The sequence below is a fragment of the Gorilla gorilla genome, chromosome 10 (assembly GCF_029281585.2).
Source record: "Gorilla gorilla gorilla isolate KB3781 chromosome 10, NHGRI_mGorGor1-v2.1_pri, whole genome shotgun sequence".
In the NCBI taxonomy this organism is placed as follows: domain Eukaryota; kingdom Metazoa; phylum Chordata; class Mammalia; order Primates; family Hominidae; genus Gorilla; species Gorilla gorilla.
The window spans coordinates 94,298,903-94,325,126 of record NC_073234.2 but is presented as its reverse complement, the minus strand read 5'-3'; the positions used below and the strand labels follow the sequence as shown (position 1 = coordinate 94,325,126).

Here is a 26,224-nt window from a genome sequence, read left to right as displayed (position 1 = left end):
AAGTCTAAGATAGAAGTAGTAAAACAGAGTCTTAAAGACAGAGCTTCACACTGTAACACTATTTCTCCTGTATACACTGGAAGTAATGTGAAAGGCTATTCTTTAGAAATCCAAACTTCTGTAGCATGGGACTCCAAATAAAGATCATGAGATAATCTAATCACCTCACGTTTACTTCATAGAATTGTGTGTATGCCTAATAAAAGTGTGTTAGAAATGACTTAGACCAAAGGAGTAATTTGATTGGTTAATGAAGAATGGTAATTGAATTTGATGGAATTCATTAGTTAAGACATTCAAACAGATACTTACTTTACAACCCAAATTATGTACTCTAACATATGTAATAGTCACAGTGTGATATATGGACTTCACTGTTGAATTAGCCATATATGAAAGAATGAGACACAGCATGGTACAAGGAAACATCAGTCTGAGACAAATTCTGCTCTCCCCTCTAACTCCTCACCCAATACTCGTGCTAAAATATCATCTGTGCAGCAGGCCACAAAAGCACAGAGGCAGATGCCATGGCATATTCTTTTAGAATGCAAGACTGCTCAAGATCATCTACAGATAATGAACCATGACAACTTTGGATTTGATAGAGTACAAAATGACAGTGGGAGAAAGCAAACATGTTATACAAGGAGCCAGTGCCCCACCAACGAAAACAGCATTTCAAAAACATTAATAATAGTAATAATTTCAGAATATGTGACAAACACTAATTTCCCCTTAATATCACAAAAATTTTTAAAGAGATACAGTTCTTCAATCTTCAGCACAAATACTACCCTTCCCTCCGCCGTCCCCGCCGCCACATGTAAAAAGATATGGATGGATAAAGGAGGTTGATCATCAACAAAATGTGTCAAAAATTTGTTTTTTCCAAATACCTTAATCAGACAGTTCCAGTGCAATTTCCAGGAATGAGGCAGTACACAAATGAGCAGTCTTCCAATCTGAGTCCAGGCGTTTGTTCAAGCTCTTGCTAGTTCTTGCTAGCTCTTGCTAGTTTTCCTGTTTTCCCTTGAGAGAGAGAGAATAATAGAATCTGTGAAAATGCTAGCCTGCAACTCTGCACATTGACTGGGTATAGACTTCTGCTTATTGACTGGGTATAGACTTCTGCTTATGCAGCCTATTCATTATTCACATCCTGCTCTAGCTTCCTCAGTTCCTGGTTTTGCTGGGTGCTCCAGGCTAAGAACCAATAGGTATGAATCATGCTGACATTTTAAAAAAATCTAGAAGAATAAACATTTCAAAAAAGCAACTTTTTCATATCATTCTGACATCTTCTGTTCAATGGCATTGGTCTATAGAGGAGAAGTAGCCTGTGCTGCCACAGAAGACACCCAGTGGAATTACCAACAGCAGGGAATTACCTAAGCAATTCACACTTTGTTTTGCTAACAAGACTCTATGTTAGGATACTGGAGTGCTATCCTTTTCTGGCAATGTTCTCCTACCTTTTCAGAATTATTGAAAAGCTAACTGAGTCTATTTTGATTTGTGAATCTCTTTGTGAGCAACAGCAGCTGCAGCAGTGCTAATAAAAAGGAAAGACACTGCTATTTACCTAGGAAGAACTTTGAAATACTGCACATATTAAAGCATCTGGGTGGTAGGGAAGCTCTATCAAATACTTTAATATTCCCTTCCTTCCTCACTTTCTTTGTCCTTTCGGGTTCCCTTCCTCTCGCCTTTCTTTTACATTTTTTTTCTCTTCTTTTTTCCCCATTCTTTCTTTTAAAAATTTTTTCTGTTCTCTTTAATGCACTCCCTATTTCATTCATCTACTTTTTTGATATAAAACTGCAAAAAATTTTGCCCCATATTTCTACTATCTTATATTTGATGGTTGAAAGTAATAATTTTAGAATATGGAAACTCTAAAAAACTGAGTTATAAAGTAGCATAATTCTTTCAAGAATATAAAAACGCAGGTAGACAGAATTCACGTTATCAGCTGAATCCTGCAGACCAATTAAGAATTGAGGCTTTGCATAGTAGAACATACATTAAAATCATATTGTATACCACTAGTTTATAAAATTTGTCATTTGTTAATTGAAATAAATAAATTATAAAAAAAATTTAGCTTTTGTCGATTCCAGTGACTCCAATATAAATCACATCATTCTACTGTCTTTACAGTTTAGTTTTCAACTCTCCAGAGGAAGCTGACATGGCAACACTCTGTTATTTGAGGATTTGAGTTTTCCTACTACAAGGTAAATGAATACATAATCCCCTACAGCTTTCATTATATTCTGAATAGAATTTTATATTTCCCCTGCAGTTATTAAACCATTCTCTTCGCCAGCCAGTGGATTGGAATCATTCTGGCATAAATCCATATAGAAAAACATGGGAATTTACAGGGTTTGGGAAAATGTAAGTCCTTAGTTTAAAGGAACAGATTCTTCACAGGAGAGTTTTATTCCCTGAGTGGCTTCTGAGCAACATTTTGCCTGGCTGATACAGACAAGAAATAGTTGACTCCAGCTCAGGCTGCTTTTAATACTTCTTTACTATCTGTGATTTATTTAATGAATATTAATTGCCTATTTTAAACTTTTTTTTTTCTTTTTGGCCAGGCCTTGGGGATAAAAAAGAGAAAAGATAGGTTCATGCCTCTAAAGAAGTTAGGGCGACATATATGGAAATAAAATAAAATATTTTTATAAATTGGTAAGTGTCATGGTATAAATTTGGGATATGCTAGTTAGTGAGGAAAGATTCTTCCAATCCTCAAAAATAATTCTAATTTCTCACTCTAAAAAACACAGAAAACATCACCAACACTGTTTCTTTGCTGTGTATGTGTGTGTCCTTTAGAATATTGAGCATGAGATGATTAAACAATAATGCCCTGAGCTATAGCTATCTGGAATTATTTAATGGTTTTACCCATTTGTGATTTTTCATAATTGAATTTTTTTCAACAATGATTCCAAGCATAAAGTGGCTTCCCTTCAACTCTCTGAAAGTGTTTTAAATCGTTCTCCTATGGCAACAAGTCCCAGAAAGTATCTTATTCCTCAGAGGGAATGGCCACCAGAATCAGATTCTACATGTTAGAGAAAATACATGAGTTAGTAATACATACCCATTCTAGAAGCCGAATAGCAAAGATTAAAAACCATCTGTCATTGGGATTATGAGCTTACAAGCAAGCACAGCAGACTTCCAGTAGAGTCTGGGGCAAGAGCCTCACAGATTTAAAAACACAGATTAAATAACACAGATTCAACTAGAATCATTTGCTCAGTCCCATGATTTAAAGGATATTACCAGCTCCCACCAGAACCCACTTTGCCAAGTGTTGCATAAAACTACATGTTGTAAACTGAAGACATTTTTTATGAAATTTATTCTTTAATTCTCTCAGGAACAATTTTCTAAATGCCTAGTCTATGCCAGGCAGGGTGCAAAGCAGTGAAAGTACACTGGCCAAGGAGAGAAATAACTGCCTCCACCCCTTCTCTGAACTCGTCCTGCAGAACTTGAAATCTGAGGAGGGGTATTTGATAAATATACAGAGTATAACATAAGTGTTTACATAATTTAAATAGTAGTAAGTTCCCAAAGGATAGGTAAGGACCCTTGAAGAGTGAAAACAGGGGAACCTCATGGAGAATTGGCTTCCATGCAGAAATCACACTTCGGTGTTAAAAAGTGACCAGGAGTTAGTCGGGTTTGGGGGTGGGGTGGGATCAGGGAGGTGGGGGTGGGCCCAACGTGGGAACAATATGTGTGTGAAGACCCAAGGCAGGAAGGAGCATTAAACGTTTGACAGACTTAAAAAAATAAAAAGTTACTATGGCTTGAATATAGTGAGTTTAGAGAAACACGGAGGATGATGAAGCTGGAGGCGGGCATGGGTCAGTTTCTGCTGAAGGGTCTATGCGAGGAGGATAACGAGAAGCCTCTGGAGGATCTAATTTCTTTAGTTGCTCTTTGAAGACTGGATTGAGGTGGAGGCAGGAATGAAGAGGGGTAGGAGATGAGATTTATCATGATTAAAAAAAATTCTTGTACCTGTTCTCAGGAATAACTATTATATTGGTTTAAAAAATAATTTTCAGGGCCGGGGGCGGTGGCTCACGCCTGTAATGCGAGCACTTTGGGAGGCTGAGGCGGGCGGATCACGAGGTCAGGAGATCGAGACCATCTTGGCTAACATGGTGAAAGCCTGTCTCTACTAAAAATGCAAAAAATTAGCCGGGCATGGTGGCGGGCGCCTGTAGTCCCAGCTACTTGGGAGGCTGAGGCAGGAGAACGGCGTGAACCCAGGAGGCAGAGCTTGCAGTGAGCTGAGATCGTACCACTGCACTCCAGCCTGGGCGACAGAGCAAGACTCCATCGCAAAATAAATAGATAAATAAATAAAAATAAAATAATAATAATAATTTTCGGAAGACCTGATGTTTAGTAGATTGATCTGTTTTCTTAATTTATAAGTAATGCTATATTTTTCTTCATAGCACTTATCATTATCCAATATAGTTATGCACCAATAATAAAATTTCAGTTAATGATGAATTGCATTTAAGATGATGGTCTCATAAGCTTATAATACCATATTTTTACTGTACTATGTTTCAATACACAAATACTTACCATTGTGTTACAGTTGTCTACAGTGTTCATTGAAGTAACATGTTGTACTGGTTTTGAGCTTAGGAGCAATAGGCTCTACCATCCAGCCTATGTATATAGTTAGCCTATATCATCTAGGTTTGTGTAAGTACACTCTATGATGTTCACCCAATGACAAAATGCCTAATGATGCATTTCTCACAACATATCCCTGTCACTTAGTAAGACATGACTGCATATATATATATATATATATATTTTTTTTTTGGTGTTCGTCTCTTCCTCTTGCTGCTACAGTTGCTTTGAAAATCTACAAGAGTTAATTTTTTTTTTCAGTTTGGTTTTTGCTACATGTCTAGGACCTAGAACATCACTTGGCATAGAACAGTGGTAGCTCAGTAAATACATCTTGAATGAGTAAACAAACACATTATTTTGAAAATTGTCTCCAAGATGTTAGGAATTATTTAGTGCTAATATTCTTGTAAAGTTACTTTTATCCAAGGTCAATCTGTGTAGTAAGTTGGAGCACATCAGATTAATAAAATGTGTTCCTGGTTGTTTGTCATTAAAAACATTCTTTAGGTTGATTCCATACATTGGCTATTGTGATTAATACTGCAATATGTAGTGGAATGGCGATACCCCTTTGACATTCTGGTTTCATTTCCTTTGGATATATACCCAGTAATGGGCTTGCTGGATGATATGGTAGTTTTATTTCTAATTTCTTGAGAAGCCTCCACAGAATGGCGGTTATCAGGGCCTGGGGTGGTTAGAGGTTGGGCTGGGGAGATGTTGACCAAAAGAAACAAAATTTCAGTTAGAAGGAATAAGTTCAGGAGATCTACTGTACAACATGGTGAGTATAGTTAATAATATGAGGTAGTCATAAAAATACTAAGAGTGGATGTAAAGTGTTCTTACCACAAAAATAGTAATTATTTGAGGTAATGCATATGTTACTTAGTTAGTGTTAGTCATTTCACAATGTACATAGACTTCAAAACATCATGTTGTGCATGTAAATACATATCATTTTTCCTGTGAATTAAAAAATAAATTTAAAAGAAACAGTTGTTAGAGTTGTTGTAGTTTATTAAAAAGGTGTAAATAAAACCCGATTGGGCAAAACAAGTTGATGAAAAATAAAAGGTAAAGAGGCTAATGGGAAAGCAAAATACATTCGTCCTAACTAACATATTTCTCTGAGACTCTAAGTTCGATTATTGTAGAGTAAGATTCAGTTATTTTAAGCCCATTGTCTTGATGTTTACATAAAATTCTGAATCCTTTAGTTATTGTCAGTTTAGAGATAAATGCAGATAGCAGACTGTCTGGCACCCTTTATTTGATAGGGAGACTGGTGGGGATATAACTTAAGCCAAACGTATGTATTTTATACTTATCTATATTATATTGTTATGGCATAGAAATAAGTTCATAAAAACTCAAAGGTGAAAGAAAAAAAATCGAATGAGTTAGGAATATTAATAGATTTTTCACAGAGTGAAGTGTTTCTTAATTTATCAATTATTTTCTCCTAATGAACATATGTGCCATAAATTTCACTGGATTAGATATAAATTGGTTTAATACACCAACTTAAATAATTTAGAGAAATGTGCCTCATAAATATATATATATATATTTTTTTTTTGCTAAGAAAAGCTGCCAAGTTATTTGCTTATGGCACCCTTAATTTTAATTTACGTGTGTTCATTTTTTCCCATAGTATAATTTTTAAAAGTCTAATTTGAATATTACTTTAATATGGAAAATTAACTTTATCGTAGTCAATGTAGGTTAAAAGATTCAGTGAACCTTGGCAAAGAAAATATAAATGATTAGTTTATGATGCATTACCTTAGGTTTTTGACCTTATGTATAAGCAAATCACAGATGATATATCAGCTAATTACCTGAGACATGAATATTTAAGGAATAATTACACTGAAATATTATTTGTGGCAAGATATCTTACATGATATTTACATAAGAAGAATCTTAGTTTAAAAGGTCAAAGGCAGCAAATGGGGGAGAAAATAGAAGAGCGAGACTTTCACCTACACCGTTCAATTGTTTGTTCTTAGTTTAAGAAATCATTTACAATTAAATGATTACAAATTGTATTAGAAACAGAATGTAAAACAGACATTAGGATTATGTATTTCTTCATTTAATTACCTATTAATAGGAACTTTAATTCCTAGAAGTCTGCAAACCTCCTGAAATATTTTGTAAAATTATACATGTTTATGCATTTTCACCAGACTCTTAAAAGGGGTCAATGATTCCCTTCCTTGAAAACAGTGTTCAGAAATTGAATTTACTTGCCCAAAGTCTCACAGCGTATTAGTAGTATAGTTGAAGTATCATTGATATCTATTGATTCTCAGTCTAGTCAGTGAAAAGTGCCCTTTTCATTATACATTGCCTCTGCTATAATATATAGTCCAAGTCAAGCCATCATAAGACTTTATTTGCCTCTAGAATCACAAAGTTAAAATAGTACAAAATACGTAGAAATACACGTTTTAGCTTCATTATTAAAAGTAAAATTTGTTTGTTTTCTTATCAAAAATGTTAGGAAAAATTGTTTACCATATTATTCAATGTGAAATGAAAGACACAAGGAACTTTATATCATATTTCTTTGTGAATTGTTCAGAAAAGTGAATTGAAAAGCTTAGCTCTCTTGTCTGATTTAATCCATGGAACAATGCATCTACTCTTTTTTTTTATTATTTCTAAAATCTCAACACAGACTATGCTGTGAATTTTAACAACCTGTTTTTGTTCAACTGAATTGCCTTCACTTTCTCTAGTCCTTTGTTAGTGAGGACAGATGAATGTATTTCTTTTATCTTTTGTAAATTTATTTTTCAAATTTTATTTTTAAATTATTCAAAAGAAGTTTGGACATCTTTATAAGATAAATTTGGTTAAGAAAGGAATCTAGTCTAGAGATTTGCTGAAAGTAGTTATCATGAGAGAAAATTTTTAACTCACATGATCTATTGAACAGTGACATAGTCTCACTCTGTTGCCCAGGCTGGAGTGCAGTGGTGCAATCTCAACTCACTGCAACCTCCACCACCTGGGTTCAAGCAATTCTCCCGCCTCAGCCTCCCGAGTGGCTAGGATCACAGGCATGCATCATCACACCCTGCTAACTTTTTGTATTTTTTTTATTTTATTTTATTAGAGATGGAGTTTCACCATGTTGGCCAGGCTGGTCTTGAGCTCTTGACCTCAGGTGATCCACCTACCTAGCTATAATTCTTGATTTCATCATCTAGAAAACAAACAAAAACAATGGGTATAATAGTAAATCTCCAACATTGCTGTTATGAGGATTGGGTAATTAATCCAATTAAAATGTGTAGCTCATAATAAGCCATATTGGGTTTATTTCTTGGTTGAGAATCTTGGGTAATTAAGTTACTCAGTGATGTCTTTGATCTGCAAACCTGATTTATAGTGTATTTGCTAAAGCCTAGTGGTAGCAGATTATTTAATCACATCTTTGCTATCCTCTGAAGAAGATAATAGGAATATAACAATTACGTACTTTTCTCAAGGTCACACTAACAGGAAGTTGAGCTGAGATATGAACCCTGGCTATCACGCTTCAAGACCTTGCTCTTAAACATGTCTCTGTCTTATTTTTTTTCTGTGTATTGCTGAAACATAGGTGCACCTAGCTAAACTGACTCATGTTTATAATACTACTGAGTTAGTCCAGGATGTAAAATGAAACTAATATACTGATAACCTTTTAAAATTTAGGCAACTGTCTTTACCCATTCTATTCAAATATAAAATACCTAAAACTAAAACCAGTTCCCATAACCTTGCTTTCTTTCTTTCTCACTTGGTCCTGTGTTCATTTATTCACTTTAAGTAGGGTTTATTGGAGGTTTGCAATGGGCTAGGCCCACAAATACAAATAACAATGTCTTTAGTCATTAATACCACATGAGGTCATCTTTGCTTTTTTCCTTTCTTTCTGTAATCAGGCACAAGCCTATCGATTCTTTCTTCTATGACTCTAGCAGCAACTCACCTTTTTCTCTCAATTTCCATCATTAATACATTGAGTGGACTGACTGAGATCTTTATCACTTTATACTTAGATACTGTAACAAACTCTGGAATAATCTTCTACTTCCCCTTCATCTGAAACACCAGTTTCAGATTAATTTTCCTAATATACTGGAGTACATAATCATTCCCATTATTAGGAAAGAAAGTACTAGCAGAAAGAGCAATAGACATCGAATCCTGGGCCTTTACTTGTAAATTTTATCCTCGAAGACAATCTTGATCATCTGCCAACGCATTTTCTATAATGTATCCAGTGAAAATGCAATACTCAAAATGCAAGACTGATAAAGCACGTCACCTCCCCATTTAAAATCTTCAGTGGCTCACCTTTGCTCTGATGATAACTTACGTTTATAATGCCCTTTATTTCCTGGGTCCTGCTGACTTCTCCTACTTCATCTCACCACACTCCCCTCATTATATCACAGTCAAATCAAACTTCTGGAATAAGTCATGCTACTCCTTCCAATCCAAGCTACTCCTTCCAATCCCAAGTTGACTTATTCCTATCCTGATCCCCTGCCATGGCCCATAATGGCTCTGCTGGCCTTATCTACCATTCTCTGTCCTCCTCAAACTGCTCTTGCCACATTGGTCATTCCTGAAGCCCAACCAAGATATGTTTTTACCCAGGGCTTTGCATTTGCTCTTCCCTCCACCTCCTCTGGATGTTAACCTGGCTTATTCTTTTATTTATTGCAGTCTTTTTCCGAATGTCACCTTTGTAGGGAAGTCTTCCATTGCCGTTGTACCTTTATCTTATTCAGTCATTCCTCAGTATCTATTGGGGATTGGTCCCAGGACCTCCTGTAAATACTAAAATCTTTGGCTATTCAAGTCCCTGATATAAAATGTTGTAGTATTTGAATATAACCTACGTACATCTTCCAGTATACTTTATCTCTAGATTACTTATAATACCGAATACAATGTAAATGCCATGTAAATAGTTGTTATAGTCTATTGTTCAGGAAATAGAACATGAAAAAGTCTCTACATGTTCAAATTCTAAAAAATATATTTTTGATCTATGATTGGTTGAATCCAAGGATGTTGAACCTGTGGATACAGAAGGATCACTGCATATATATTTTCTTTATAACACTTATCACTACATGATTATAGAATTTGTTTACTTGTTCATTTGTTTATTTTCTCTCTTTCATACAATGCATGAGGGCAGGCACTTTGTCTTATTCACACACATGATACCAGCATCTTGGACAGTATCTGGCCTATATGAGCACCATATAAATATTTGTCGAGTGAATGGATTTTTCATGCCTGAGCTTAGATATTATGTCTGCTAAAATATTACTGAACCCTACTTTGGCATGGTCCTTCTAAAGTCTGGGTTAATTAGGTATCCTGCTAAATTGTTGAAGTACACTCCGCACTATGCATGCCCCAGATTGGGAAGTGTTCAACAATCATTTGTTGAACTAATGAATACAGTGGAGATCCTTTTAGATCTATTTTCTTCTCAAGATTCAGAGTAAATTAAGAGATATGAGTTACTCCTTTTAAATGTGTTTTAAATATACAGGGAACACTTGAAATTCACAGATGAACTTTCAATGAAATAGTGTAGAATATACATCCTCTCAAATGCATTTCATCTTGTTCCCTTGGGCATTGCTCATAAAATATTCTGTCTACATATTTCAGAGATTCCAAAGTTTCCTTTTGAGGGTGGTGGGAGCTAGAGGGGTGTATGAATCTTTCTGAGAATGTGATGACTCTTCCAATAAAACTACATGTACATTCAATATATTGCCTAGGCTTGCAGGAGATCAAAAACAACCTAATAGACTCCTAATCTGTGATTTTGGGTTAAGAATTCTTGCTACATTTTTCTCTATTTCTGTTCCCTACTGGTTCACAAGTATGTTCAATTTTCTCCATACTGAGTCAAAATATTAATTCCACATTGCATCCTATTTAACCATATACTCCTCTTTCTCCTATTTACAATTAAATTTTCATAGTAAATTTTTATGCATTTACTTCCATATATAGATATGTAAACTATAGTAATCTAGGTTCCCCATTCCATCCTACTAAAGTCATCACAAAAGTCCTGGTTGTCAAATCCCATACCTCATTCTCAATTCCGAACTCCTCTACATTGTTAATATTGTTGAGCTTCTTTTCACTCTTTGTTTCAAAATTTTGGTTCCGTGTCAATGCACACACATTTTGTTTTTTCTAGTTTTGTGTTCTACTTCAGTGTATTTTTCTGCTTACTCTTCCTTTATCATATCTGTGTTTAATTTCCCCCAAGTTTTTATCCTCAGCACTTTCCTATTTCTATAATCTTCTATGTACTCCAGTTACTGCTATGTTGTATATCTTTGCTGCTGGTCTCTTTACTGTACTGTAGACTCAAATTTCCCACTGATGGCTATCTGCTCATAGATGGCTTGCTGGTATATTAAACCCGCAAACCTCAAATGAAATGTCATATGCTTCTCCCACAGCTTTCTAATTTTGTGTTTCCTAGCCCAGTATCTGATAAGAAAACTTGAATTCATCTTTGACTCCTCCTAATTTCCACTCTCACATCTGATTGTCACATACTATTGATTCTTCCAGTGAAATGCCCCTGGTATTCCTTTTCCTTCTATTCTATCAGTCCACTGACTAATTCAGGCCGTTATCATGTTATTGCCTATATGTGCTTTAGCTTCATAACTGATGTCTTGCCTTTAATATCCTGCCACTTCAATCCAAGCTTCACATTGCTCTGCCCTCTAGCCTTGCTCTCTCAATACTAGCAGAGCAGTTTATATTGCTATTAAAGGACTTACTTTATCCTTTCAAATACTACAGTTGATTGTATACATGTCAGCTTTTGCCGTCAGATTATTAATTCCTCAAGGGCACAAATGATATCTTAGTCTTTTTCATCTCCTCCATAGTGTCACCTTGCCAACTATGCACTTAATAAATATTTGTTAAATTGAGCATAAGATGTGTGGGTAAAAACAATTCAGAAAATATGTCATCATTGGGGTAGGCTGACTGAGATGCGATGCTGTATTATGACATAAGGAAATAAAATTATGCTGTTGCCTTCAACAGTTTATGCTCAAATATTATCTAATATTTTATATACCTCTGGTATTTAGTTTTTGAACAACAGATTGTTAAAAACTGTAACATACTGGAAAAGTTAAAGAGAGTTTAGCAGCATATATTGACTTTACATGTAACTCAGAAATCAACAATGATTTCTCTTAAATTTGTCTATTTTTGGCAAGAAAATGCTTTTATGAATATTAACTTTTTGGTATGCTTTATATGTATCTGTAGGATACAGAAGGAATAAGTGCTTTCTCCAACATCATATCAAAAAGATGTAGTGGGAAATTAACACACATGCCTGAATTTTTGAATCATGCTCCTGGGTTCAGGCTGAGGCACTGTAAGTAAATAGGTGACACCTCATCAACTTTTTTATTCTGACTTATCTGATATAAGTAATATGGCAGAAATGTTTGCCATACATCTTTTGAAACGCTAAAAATGTGAAGAAGGAAACTACTCTCTATAGTTTGCCAGGCAAAATGGATCAGCAAGATGGTGTAGTAGATTTAAGTCATTAGAATTAGGCAGACTTGGAATTGTCTGTCTAAAGTCAGTGTGTGACTTTAATACACACTGGCCTAGAGAAAATTTTTCAATTTCTTGGGTTTTCACTTCTTTAAAATGATGATAAGGGTACCATTCTTAGAGTTAAGAGGATAAAATGGGATGATATATGACAAATAAATGATTCAAATAATAACAAATAAATACAATAAATAAATAATGCAAAAAATAAACAAATAAACAAATAAATAAATGATTACAAATAAATGTAAATGTTTAATGTTCAGCAAATGTTGGTCCCTTCCCACTACCTTGTCAACAAAACAGAAAATAGATATAGTAAAAAAATGTGAACTATGAATTAATAAAAGTCAATTATATTCGTTTATTCAATAATTTTTTTTTTTTTTTGAGACAGAGTCTCATTCTATCACCCAAGCTAGAATGCAGTGGCGTGGTCTCAGCTCACTGCAATCTTTGCCGCCCGGGTTCAAGCGATTCTCCTGCCTCAGCCTCCTGAGTAGCTGAGATTACAGGCGCCTGCCACCGTGCCCGGCTAATTTTTGTATTTTTACAAAATTAGACGGGGTTTCACCATCTTGGTCAGGCTGGTCTTGAACTCCTGACCTCGTGATCCACCCACCTCAGCCTCCCAAAGTGCTGGGATTACAGGTGTGAGCCACTGCACCAAGCCTATTCCAGAATATTTTTGATGATTTACTAGGTTCCACGCAACATGAGATCTTTGGTGAGAGAGTATCACATGATGGTAATGGGGCCTGGAGACCGATCTTGGCTCAAGTGTCAGCTCTGGGACTTATTAACTATGTGATTGTTGGCAAGTGGCTGAGCCCCATTAAGCCTCCTGTTTCTCACCTGTGAAAACTCTCAAAAAGTGGTTTCCCTCAAAGACTAAAGTGATATTTGATTTACTAGTTTATAATTGTAAAGATTGTAAGTATCAGCACTAGATGTAGATTTGAGGGGAACACATGTATTTGATTTGAACTTAAATATCATATATTTGAAATGCCAATACGAAAATCAAGCACAAATATTCAGTCGGAAGCTGGAAACAGAGGATTATAGACTATATGCTCCAGGAGAGCAGAGGTTGTGCATCACTTGCTTAGTATTATTGTTCTATGCTCATAGTAGCTGCCTAATCTGTACATATAAAATGGCAACTAGCATTTTCATAAACTGAAAAGGAAAAATGATATCTCTTAAAGGCCTAAAACATCTCACAATATTTAATTCATATTATTTAAGAAATATATCAGACAACAAATATTGATTTCCAATATGGTGAGGAACTAACAAATAGAGGAAGATTAAAGTGAACATAAAATTTTGAATCATTTAAATTTACAAATTTTACAAAGCTTAGAAATAAGATTAGGAATAATTTCTCATTGTCAGATGGGGCCTATTTTTATTTAGTGTGCATAAAATGTATCACTTTCCTCAGTGGCATATCAGAATATATTTGCATTAATAATAGTTAATAATAAAATATTATTATTTACATCAGTATTTTACAATTTTATAGAATTCTAAACTGTTCACATTTATTTGACCACAACAACCTTGTTATATATAAAAGTAAAGTGCAGAGGTTGTATCTTTCTTTCTTTTTGCTCTTCTAAGAGGAGAAGAAAAGTTATCAGCATTTGGGGCTCAAATGTTTTTTCCTTCAAAAGAATTATTTTTGTCTCAGTTACTCACTCTAAACAACCAAGACTGCTGTGAGAGGAGACTGAGACAGTTGCAGGGGATTAAGGTCATAACACTTACAGGAATTCTTTTACTTTAAGATTTTTTAACTTTAGTATCTTTGTATGACTACAGTTTTATAACACCTTTAGAGCAGAAATAGTAAAACAGTTTATGCCATATGCAGCATATTCACTATTTCAATTGTGACCATTCAGTGTAGTTTTGATATGTGCAGTAATTCCATTTTCAGTGAGCTAAGTTTTGGGCCTTATCTCAAATCGTCCAAAATTCTAAAGAGAGTATGTATTATCCTCCCCTGCTTAATGCAGTAACCCTAAATTTTAAAAGAAAATAGTAGCACATAAAGGATTTCTTTTCTCTGTTACCCTGCTAAGAATCTTAAACATTCAGATACATGATTATGAACTATAAGAAAGGGAAGCTTTAAGTTGGGTTTTGACATAATGCTAATATAAAACTAACTCAAATAGAGGAAAAACTACTAATGAAAACTTTTCAAATTATCCTTTATTCCAGAGCCTCTGAGAAAATACACATTCAATTAATTATTCTTTCATCTTTTTTTCATTCATCCTACATATATTTTTGGGACTTACCTTTGTGCCAGCCTTTGTGTTGAGATCTAAATTATGATTAAAAATTAGTTGGGTGGGGCCTGGGTGGGAAAGTGTTATAGGAGGATGATTCAGAATGCCCAAGATTCCTCCAGAATGAGTGAGCATGTGCCAGGGACAGCTGAAGCACAGAAAGCAAAGTGAGAGTGGAACAGTAGTCCATTGTATATATATACTACATTTAAAAAATGTATTCATCTGTCAGTGGACATTTAGGTTATTTCCACATCTTGCTATTGTGAATACTGCTGCTATGAATATGGGAGTGCTAATGTCTCTTTGGTATCCTGATTTAATTCTTTTGACCAAATCCCGGGAGTGATATTACTGAATCATATAATAGCACTACTTTTAATTTTCTGAGAAGCCTCCTCTTGCTTTTTTAGCAGCTGAACCCTTTTTCCATTTTCACCAAGAGCATATAAGGGTTTCAATTTCTCCACAACCTTGCCAGCATCTGTTTTTTGTTTTGTTTTGTTTTTGTTTTGTTAGTGGCCATCCTAACAGGTGTGAGGTGATATCTCTGGTGTTGATTTGCATTTTCCTAATGATTCGTGAGGCTGAGCATCTTTTCATATATTTGCTGGCTAACTGTATGTCTTCTTTAAAGAAATGTCTGTTCTGGTATTTAGGCCATTTTTAAATTGGGTTGTCAGTGTGGTTTTTTTTGCTATTGATTTGTAGGAGTTCCTACATTAAAAATTTACCCATCATTATCTATGGTTTGCAAACATTTTCTCCCATTCTGTAGGTAATCTTTTCATGCCATTGTTTCCTTTACTGTGCAGAAACTTTTCAGCTAAATGTAGTCACATTTGCTATTTTTGCTTTTGTTGCCCGTAATTTTATTTTCAGACTCATGAAATCATTGCAAAAACCAGTGTCATGATGTTTTTCCCTATGATAAACATATTTTAGGAATACAGATAAATGGATAAGAAAATGTTATATATATATGCGATTGAATATTATTCAGTATTCAAGGAGAAGGAATTCCTATAATCTACAACGACACGAACGACACTTGAGGATATTACACTAAGTGAAATAAGACAGTCACAGAAGGTCAAATACTTCATGGTTCTAATTTATGAGACAGGTAAAATAGTCAAACTCATAGAATCAAAAAGTGGAATGGTGGTTGCCTGAGACTAGGGGCAAGGGGAACTGGGGAGTTGTTTAATTGGTATGAAGTTTCAGTTTATGAAGATGAATTAATTCTAGAGATATTGTGTTAACTCTTCTTACCACAATAAAATGAAAAAGGAAGTCATTAAAAATTGTTAAGCCGGGTGGGCAATTCTACTTGATCAGACCTGAATTTTTGAAACATCATTTTGGCTGTGGCATGGTGAGTAGATTTCAGGGAAACAAAGATGGACAAGTTAAGCTACACAATTTTTTCTTTCCACTTCTGATTAATCAAATTCCTTGTACCTATGAGCCACATTATTAAAACATAATTTAAATGACAGCTCGGATTTAGAATATCCTATAGAGATTACGAATGAGAATACACACAGGCCAACCTCTCTCTCTCCCCCACCACACAAGATGGAAATGCACACACCTCACATATATATACTTATTCAATTGGTCCAATCTCTTTACAAATTTACCCACTTGGTTGATGTAATTCGGTCAAAAACATTGAGATAGTTTTCTAGTACTGATGTCCAATATTTATTGATCATTAGGCTATAAAGGATAAGTTTGCACAAGAGAAAAACAAAGGTACGTGACCCACGAAGTGATGCTATTATTAATTATAAGACTCAAAAAAAAAAAAAACAAAAAAAAAGAAAGAAAGAATGCTACTGAATGATTGCTGCGTGCCAAGCAGTGGTCAAAATACTTCACCTCGTATTAAGTTATTTAACGTTTGTAACAATCATATTAGATAGTTCATATGTATGTTTGCTCCATTATATACCCAACCTCATTGAGATAATTCCCTAAGTTAGCTGAGTGACCCAAACTTGTGTGTAGACTCTCTATGTCAGCACAGTCCGAAACACTGAAGTAAGCAAACCTAAACTCAAACCAAACCAAGCCAAACAAAGCAAAACAACAACAAAAGAAAACAAAAAAGAGAAGAAACCTATAAAACAACAAACAACATAATCCAATACATTCGTCTCAATACAATTTAGTTACATAGAATTATGTGACATTAAAAAAGTTGTAAGAATATTATAATATTACCTTTTATCTTTGATTGGTTCTTAGTAACTTATGAGTCAAAAAGTTGTCACTGTGAAGTTGCTAAAGCATAATATCAGCTACTTAGTAAATGATTATGTCCATTTGCCAAAATATGACTTATCAAGCAGAAAAGAAAAGGATACCATGTTCAACAATTATTCCAGTTCAATTATACAGCTTACATCTTCTGGAAAGATGGTCATTTTATCTGTACTAAGAGCCCTTCTGCCTAAATAGTTTCAAGTTTTCATTAGTAATGCCTAAGAACTGCTCATTGTTAAGCAATGTATTCTATAACTACCTTCTCATGTTTATATGCCATACTGCTTGCGACCCAGGGAAATATCAACCTACTATAGGAGACATAGTTACAAAGATAAAATCTTCTCCTTCTACAAAGACAAAAAGGTATGATCAATTTTCATGAAGACATGAAAGCAGACAATTGGTTCAATAGGAACGTGGTCACAGAAATCTTGCATCACTAGAATTTAAGAGGGTAAGAACTATTTAAAGTGTGGAATGTGCTGGGAGCAGTGGCTGGTACCTGTAGTTCCAGCAGTTTAGGAGACTGAGGTGGGAGGATCACTTGGGGCCAGGAGTTCAAGACCAGCTTGGGCAACACAATGAGATTATGTCTCCACAAAATACAAATTCAAAAAATTAGCCAGTGGGTAGGTGGGGCATACCTGTAGTCCCAGCTACTCTGGAGGCTGAGGTAGGAAGTGATCCCAGGAGTTGGAGGCTGCAGTGAACTGTGATCACACTACTGCACTCCAGGCTGCATGACAAAGTGAGAAATTTTTTCTAAAAAACAAATTTCTTAAAAAAAATAAAGCTTGAAGTAGCAAACTTAAGGAAACAGCAACAAAAAAATACTCAATCTTCAATACAATGGGCATTTTGAGTACAGAAATAAACTACTTCAGAAAGGTAGAATGAATATATACGTGTTTTTGAAGAAAACTTTAGAAAATTAATGGATGACAGAGCCATATTGGGCTATATAAAACAATTCTGATAGTTTTATATTGCTTTCCACCTCTACCGTATGCTCCAAAGTGCTAACATGTGAACACAGACCACTGGGCTAATAGACATTCTTGCAATTCAAGTATAAGCTAATATTTTTAGTTCTACAGGAGAAAAAACATGGTAGGTCCTTCTTTAAAACTTTTAGCTAGGTTAAGTTTTTTTCACTTGAAAATTTTCAAAAGTGTTCCATATTCCAGGTGACATCTCCCAGAAGCCATCTCTAACCCTACTGATTTAAGTGAGAATCCTTCCTGGGTACCTGCGGATCCTGCAACCCCCTTCATAACATGACACTGATGGTGCCGCTCTGAACTTGGTCCTCTTCAAGAGCCTGGGATGTCCCAGAGCAGGGGGCACGCGAGAACATTTGTCTGTTATATTTAGCTCACCAAATGGTTTCATTCATGCTAAGGGAACTCAGTTTTGTTGTTGCTGTTGCTGTTGTTGTTGTTTTGCATTTCTTTAAGATAAGGGAAACTTAGGGATAAAGATTGAGTCAGAAAAGTGTTTCTATTTTCCAAATTATAAACATATTTACTTATTCACTCAAGAAATGAGCACTGATTTTGCAGGTCACTATATTGCCAGATTGCTGTATATATTTAAATTGTGGCAGAAAAACATGACCAAAAAATTCCCGAAATTCAAGTTATTACTTGAAATGCATATTTAGAGAAAATCTGAAAAGGCCAATGTTTAGAAAGAAATCTACCTAAAAGAATGGGTTCAAACGGGGTTAAAACAAAAACCAGCAAAACTCCCAGAAAAACATGAGTGGTAAAGTTGCCATTTTTATTAAATTTCTTCACTAATGTATTGAGTATTAGACGGAAAAAATTTTAAAAACCAAGAATTTAAAAATATATAAATTTTGGAACTTTGAATTTATATTACACTTTAAAACAGTTCTGGAATGCAGTTTTTCCTAACTTTGGCTTTGTATCAATTTCAAAATCACCAGTAGTGTTTATTTGTTTATCTGATACCTGTAGTTCAAACTCTATAACCACAATTCTTCAGAAACAAAATTGCTTCATATGGCCTTTCTGATCATGGCATAACATTCAAATGCGCTTACAGCTCCAAAGACATAAAAACATTTCCCCTGTTATCTCACTTTTCCACCGAGTTCCTCCCTGGCTTACATAGCTGGCATTGCAACTGCATTTTTATTAATTTCAGACACGGAAGAACTCAGCAGCCTTCTCTGATTGGGCACATATTCTTAAGAAGCCCTGACAGCTGTTGTTTGTAATAAGGGGATAGAACCTCTATGTTTGACTTATTCTTCCTTTTTAGGTGTCTCTTGCTAGAATTGTCCAACAGAATAATGGATATCTATGGCGAAGTTCCCCCTCATTTACATTTTAAGGTAACAGTGCCAATTCACAATGTTTTTGTGATATCAGATGTGTACAAAAAAAATTAAAGAACAAATTTGAAGCAAAATAAAATCAGTATTTTTATGTAAGGTAGCTTTTAAACTACAAATTTTAAAATAAGATTATCTCAGTAACTCTAAACAAACATCTTAAGCTATTATATTTGCAGTTACCTATAATTTTATTCTAAATATATTTATGAACATACATATTTAGTTAAAAAAATCTTTCTTCTAGCTGATTCAACACTTTGGAACATCTCCCGAGTTTCCCTCAATACAGCATGCATATATAAATTATGTATATACGTGCTGTATTTTTTTAAGGTTTTAGTCTTTTATTCATAACAATAACTGTGAGGTAAGCAGGTAGCTACATTTGCGCATTCCAGCTTAGGTAGCTTCTCAAATTTCCAGAAGTTATCTAGGTATTCAAGTTAAATTCAGCTGAATGCAAATGGGCTTCCCTTATGCTGTAGTTTTATAGCTTTTTATCAGTTTGTAGATATTGACAGCTTTCTATCAGTTTGCAAAGTAACTAAACGGATTGACTGAATAATTTGCTGAAAAATGAAAGAATGAAGTTTGAGTTAGCATATTATAAGAATATTTATGTAGGAAATCTTTTCACATATCAAAAAAAAAAGTAGACTTGTAAGCCCTCTAAATATTTTTCTCAGATATTATACAGATCTTGAAAGTTTTCCACATTTGCGTAAATGATCCAAAATGAGGTTAAGCATAGTGTGGTTTCCTTTATTTCAAATTACAGCTGCAAGTAATAAAACTCAGTCACCATAAACAATAATGCATAGTTTTTTTTTTCTCTTCAGAAAGAGTTTTGCTTTTGTCACCCAGGCTGGAGTGTGGTGGTGTGATCTTGACTCACTGCAACCTCTGCCTCCCAGGTTCAAGTGATTCTCATGCCTTAGCCTCCCAAGTAGCTGGGATTTCAGGTGTGTGCCACCACACCCAGCATATTTTTGTATTTTTAGTAGAGAAGGGGTTTCACCATGTTGGCCAGGCTGGTCTCCAACTCTTGACCTCAGGTGATCCACCTACCTCAGCCCCCCAAAGTGCTGGGATTTCTGGTGTAAGCCATTGCTCCCGGCCTTGTTTGTGTTTTGACTGATTTTGGCCTGTTCCTGAACATAACTGATAGGGACTAAATAAGAATTATATAAACAGGGGAAAAAAAGAAAAAAAAAACATGGCAAGGAACTTACAGACAAACTTGTTTTGTTTGGATTTGTGAAATAAATTTTAAAAAGAAATTTGAAGTGTTTATTGATTACTTCATTTCTAAGTGACAGCTCTTGTGTGCAGTGTTTGTGCTGTTGCTTGAAACTACCTGGGCTTCAGAAGCATAATCCATTTATTAAAGGACACTTGGAGAAGGGAGATAAATCTTTATCTTATAACTTTCTTCACAAAGAAAGACGAAAAGTACACTCAAAAATGGTTTTTTTTCCATAAAAATTAGTTTGAACAGAATTATAACAGGCTATGATCTCACATGAAACTATGCAAGAATTTAAAGGAAAAGAGAAATTAAAGTTTTTTAGTTATTTCTTTTGTTTGAAAATTATCTGAAGGCTGGAAAGCAAATAAAATTACAGACTGGGTCAACTGATTTTAAAGTCTTAAGCAATTTCTGAACCAAACAATTTGGTATAATGTTACTGATTTTCTACATTTTGTAGGATTTCTTTATTTACTTATTTTGTGAGTATTATTTGAAAACACCTTACAAGATTAAGATCTCCAGGTTTAAAAAAAAATGTGCACAGGACCTTAACAACCCAAAATAACAACAACAACAGTAACAATAACAAAAACCATGTAGTGATTCAGTTCAGCACGCTATTTGACTCCCAAAGAAATGCAAAGAATATAAGCTTTTCCTTTAAAAAGAAATAGGATCCAACCTTGGCTCTACTCTCCTACTAGCTGTGTGATCACAGGCAAATTACTTACTCTTTCTGAGTTCATTTTAAAGCTTCAAAATAAAGTCAATAAAATTCATCCCAAAGAGTTTTTGTATTAGTTGAAATAATGTAAGTATTATGCTTAATGCTTGAATGTCGTAAGTGCTTCAGCAAGAGGCAGGATGAGAAAGAAGGGTTTTCTTTAAAATACTTAGAAAGCACTTTTATTTAAGGAGAAAATGAAAGTAGGGAAAAAAAAGTAACTACTTCTTAGGTATTCTTCTTCTTTTTTTAAAATAGAGACAGGCTCTCACCATGTTGCCCAGGATAGTTTGAACCACTGGACTCAAGCTGTCCTCCTGCCTGGGCCTCCCAAAGGGCTGGGATTACAGGTGTGAGCCACTGTGACCGGTTTTAGGTGTTCTTCTTAATAATCAAGGCACACGGGTATATTTTCCGGTAAATTGACAATTGATAGAAAAACTAAGCAGATGTTTGCCCATCAGTCTCCCTCAAACAGTGGACAGCCAGTGGAATCAACAAATGTGACTTTCAACAGCAAATCTTTTTCTGATTCTGTCCTTATCTTTTAGTCCTCTGATAAAATGGCCAAAGGATATAGTCCATATTCACTCTGCTGTGCATTCTCCTTGAAATCACTGATGTGGGGCTCCCGTCCTATTTGATCTTTCTTTTTCAAGTCAGGAAAGGCTTTATGGCCTAGATGGGTTTTGAAAAATAGACTCCATTTAACTGCTCTAGAGTACATTTAAATTTCCAGGAACTTTAGTTCTTCATGTACAAAAGTTTCTTGAACTTGATAGAACTTATGTCAAGAAATAAAGTCTATATTTTTAATTTTATCTTTTAACTACATTTTCCATAAGCTTTTTGAAACTCCCTTATATATACAGAGTCAAATCTCAATAAATATTACAGAGTAATTGGCTACTAAAATACAGAACCTCTGCACAAATGTCATTATTTTTGACAATAAACACTTTTTTTTTCATTTTTGATGCCTATTTTAAATTTAAAATGATTTTCATCATTGTTTCAGGTGTTTGGGCCACATTCCTGAAACACGTTAAAACCTCCTCAAGTTTTCTTTCTAGCGGGGTAGGGAGAGAGATATTAACTCAGTTAACCATCAAGACAATTTAATGAAATAGATGCTACTGTTTCCCCAATTTTACCCATGAGGAAACTGAGGCTCAGGGAAGTTAAACAAATTGCCCATCATGGAAAAAAAAAAAAGGAGAAGAGCTAGGATTCAAACTCAATAAGTGTGTCTCCAGATTCTTTGGCTGTGTGTTTTATATTAATATCTTATGTTAAAATGTTCCAGGTATTTCTCAGACTGTTACTGCACTTTTGTGAAATATTTATTAAATGCACATTCTGCCCCCCCATACCAGTCATTCTGTCAATGTTGGTACTCCATTATTACTAAGATACTCTCTCCCAAATTACTACATACCACATTTCCATTCAAAAAGTATCTCTGTTCAATAGAGAAGTAAAGCACCTTCATACTGCACCTTCATTGCAGTATTTTTTCATATTATAGAAGTTTCCATCCTTACCCACACACCTTGACCTCTTTTATCACCCCATTCCACACAGATCAACTCATTTATTTTCAGCCAAAGAAAAATATTAATCTTAAACTATGAGTTTGAACTTGAAATTTCAAAAGATAGGAGAAAATGCAATTGATAGTGCCGACATTGTATTTGAGTACTTCTCTCTCTCTCTCTACACACACACACACACACACACACACACACACTCACACACACACAATATCTTGGCAGAAAATAAAATGCATGGACCCAGAAAACTGTTAGGTTAAGGGTAAAAAAAAAAAAAAAGTTTCTTTCTGGTCATTATAAACCTTGTAGTTCAATGACACTAAAACCGCCATTAACACCAATTGCTGTGGTTTGAATGTTGTGTCTCCAAAAATGGCATTAAGAGGTGGGCCTTTGGGGGGGCTCTGCCCTCATGAATGGAATTAGTGCCCTTATAAAAGAGGCCAAGAAGCTTGCTTACCCCTTCTGTGGTGGGAAGACATATAGAAGTTATCACCATAAGGAATGGGCCCTCACCAGACAGAATCTGCCAGGGCCTTGATCCAGGAGTTTCCAGCTTCCAGAACTGTAAGTAATACATTTCTGTTATTTATAAATTACCCGGTCTAAGGTATTTTGTTATAATGACCCAAATGGTCTAACATACCAACTAAAAATCTATGTGACAAGTAAGCATACGCTTTTCCCTGAGGCACAACTGGTGTTATGGCACTCAAGATCTATGGACAAAACCTGAATGTGTGTTCAAAAATCGATCAAGCAACGCTATTCTTGTCTTCTGAATTTTGATCCAGTTGATCATTCAGATATCACCTGAATATAACATGTTGTACAAAACCAAACAGAACTGTTGAATTATTAGGAACTCTGTTTAACCGTCACTTCAAAATGAAACGGCATTAATGACATCAAAAAATTCTTTTATAGGAGAAATAATTTAAAAACCAGAAATGTGAAATTAAAAGATAGAAAAGCAAATCTCAAAAGGCACATGAACTCAGCAGATGGATTTACACAGTTTTCTCATCTTCAAACTTCGGAAAAAGATTTTGATTATCTCCCTTGAAAACTGTTGTTATCATTAAAATAAAAATTCCATCATCACTTCCCTTTCACTTAGTATTCAGGATAATCACAAGCTCAAAAATAGGATTTAAATTTCTGACTAATAGTGCAATAAAAGAGTAGAGAAATATAATGCAGGCAATATGCATTTGTTTAAGTACATTTTAGCAAATGGCTCCTTTAGATCTAGCATTCATTATTTTACACAGATAGATGAGTTACATATTTTATTTTTCCCTCGTGCTAATATTCAACAAAGTTCTAAATGAAAAATACTTCTATTTAAAGTTATTCATCATAATATACCATTATTGAAAATAAATCTGTAGGGTAAATATCATATGCACAACAAACTGATGAAGCTTAAATTAGCTCAATATTAAAAAGATATTTACATATATTTTTCTTTCTCTCTTTCTCTCTCTCTCTCTGATGTTCCATGTATATTTTTATTATAAGAAAAGGTACACAGGGTACCACATAGGATCGTTTTGAAGACTGTCACTTAATACCTGCTATCATTTTGATAATTTTAAAAATTACTATATATTCAAATATAAAAGTTATGTTAATAAGTAAAAAGTAAAAAAAAAAAAATTAAATACCTGCTCCTCAAGTCAGATAACACAAATAATAGAAGATGATGTTTGAGTTAATTGTGAGGCTGTAATTTGCAGCAGATTTATTTTCATGGTCAAGGTGACTTCTGGATATACTGAGTGAATCCTTACACAAAACTATACCAAAGAGAAAACATGTGTCAACCCTGTGGGTGGAGGTGACATGCAATTTAAAACGTTTAATTACACATTTCACCTTAGCTAAACATCCTGAAAGATGACATGATCTAATTGGAGATTAATGCATTATTTCTCTAAGGCCACAAATGAAGTAGCAGCTAGAGAAAGTATCTCTCTGATTCTCTAAGTAGTCCAAGAATTCTATGAAGTGCCTTTGTTCGCCATGTGAATCTGAATAATTTTCCTTTATATCACTGACCCTATAAAAATAACTGAAATGTTAGTGGACATATAAATATCATTGAGGATTAAAAAAAAATATTTGGATAGTTTTAAAAAGCAACCCTGGCTAGGGGCCCAAAGAAAACCAGTTTAGTGCTAATAGCAATAAAAAATCTGATGCACTTTCTTTTCCCTTTCTCTTCTCTACCACATATTCCTTCCTTATTTCTCACTCTACTGCTCCAGGCTCCAAGTTCTTTCTTTCTAAATATTTTATGAAAAATTTCAAAATCGTTCTTCTTTTGGCTAAGTAATATTTGTGTTTTCTTAATGTCATACTGTGGTTTGGATTTTCAGATTTTACAAAAAATTGTGTTTGCTGAATGCCTGACTCTTTCAGACATTGCTTCTTGTGCATTATTTCGATTTCCATGAGTTTTCAAGACAATAATACCTCAAAGCTCCTTAAACGGGGCAAGACTTTAGGATTGGGTGATGATGATACTGTTCATCCAGTATGAGTCAGTGTATACATAAATGCACTTTGGATACTTCTAATGTGCCACACTCTATGCTGGAAATAAAAAGGTGAACTAATCCATCTAAGTAACCCCTAGGAGCTATAACAAATCAATGTGATGGGTGCAATAGCAGCACATGAGCAATGCATGTGTGCTCTGAAGAGGGAATGTTCATTTTGAAGTGGACTCTCAGACCAGATACAAACATATCCATTTCATCTCTTCCCTATATCATTCATTCCTATTCTCATCCTTTAATATTAAAAAATCCACTTTCTCCAGACTTACAATAGTCTAGCCACACAACTTGTCTTTTACTCATTCACTCATGCATCGATTCCTACCACCACTCTTTTTATTGTGCCCTTACTATGTGTTAAAGGCTAGAATACAGTGATGAAGAAAACAGACAGTTCTGCTTCCAAGGAGCCTATGGGGATGAAGTAAACTGAATATTTAATTGCAATTATTGAGTGCTAAAAAATGAGACACAAAAAATTTTTCCCTCTTGGTTTTCTCATTAAAGGTCAATTTTTCCTTTCTTTAATCTAATTCTGGCTTACTTTGTTTTTAATAGCCAGCTTAAGAAAAACAAAACAAAACAAAAATCCCTCAGCATACAGAATGTGATTTCAATAAATCTATGCAGTCTCTACTCAGGAAAAGTTGGTCTGTTTTCGTGATGGAGAAAGGGTTGTGTCATCCCGAACAACCTCCTTTAGCAGTGGCCATTTAGAAGACCAGAATTTACACAGTGGTCATAAAGCCATTCATTTATTTTTACCCTGCGGAAAGAAGAACATAGGGGAATGTAGGAATAGAGTGATTCTGTGGACCTAAAACATGACAAAACTGTAGTCTAG

At 34.7% G+C, this 26,224-nt stretch overlaps 1 protein-coding gene across 1 annotated transcript in view; it reads right to left on the bottom strand.

Annotated features, from left to right (window-relative positions):
- The window catches only part of SYT1 (synaptotagmin 1), a 577,710-nt gene that overhangs the window by 466,118 nt on the left and 85,368 nt on the right, over positions 1-26,224 (bottom strand). Inside the window, exon 2 of the mRNA XM_004053612.5 lies at positions 900-1,032. The gene's annotated coding sequence lies outside the window, so the exon portion shown is untranslated. The remainder of the gene's footprint in view (positions 1-899; positions 1,033-26,224) is intronic.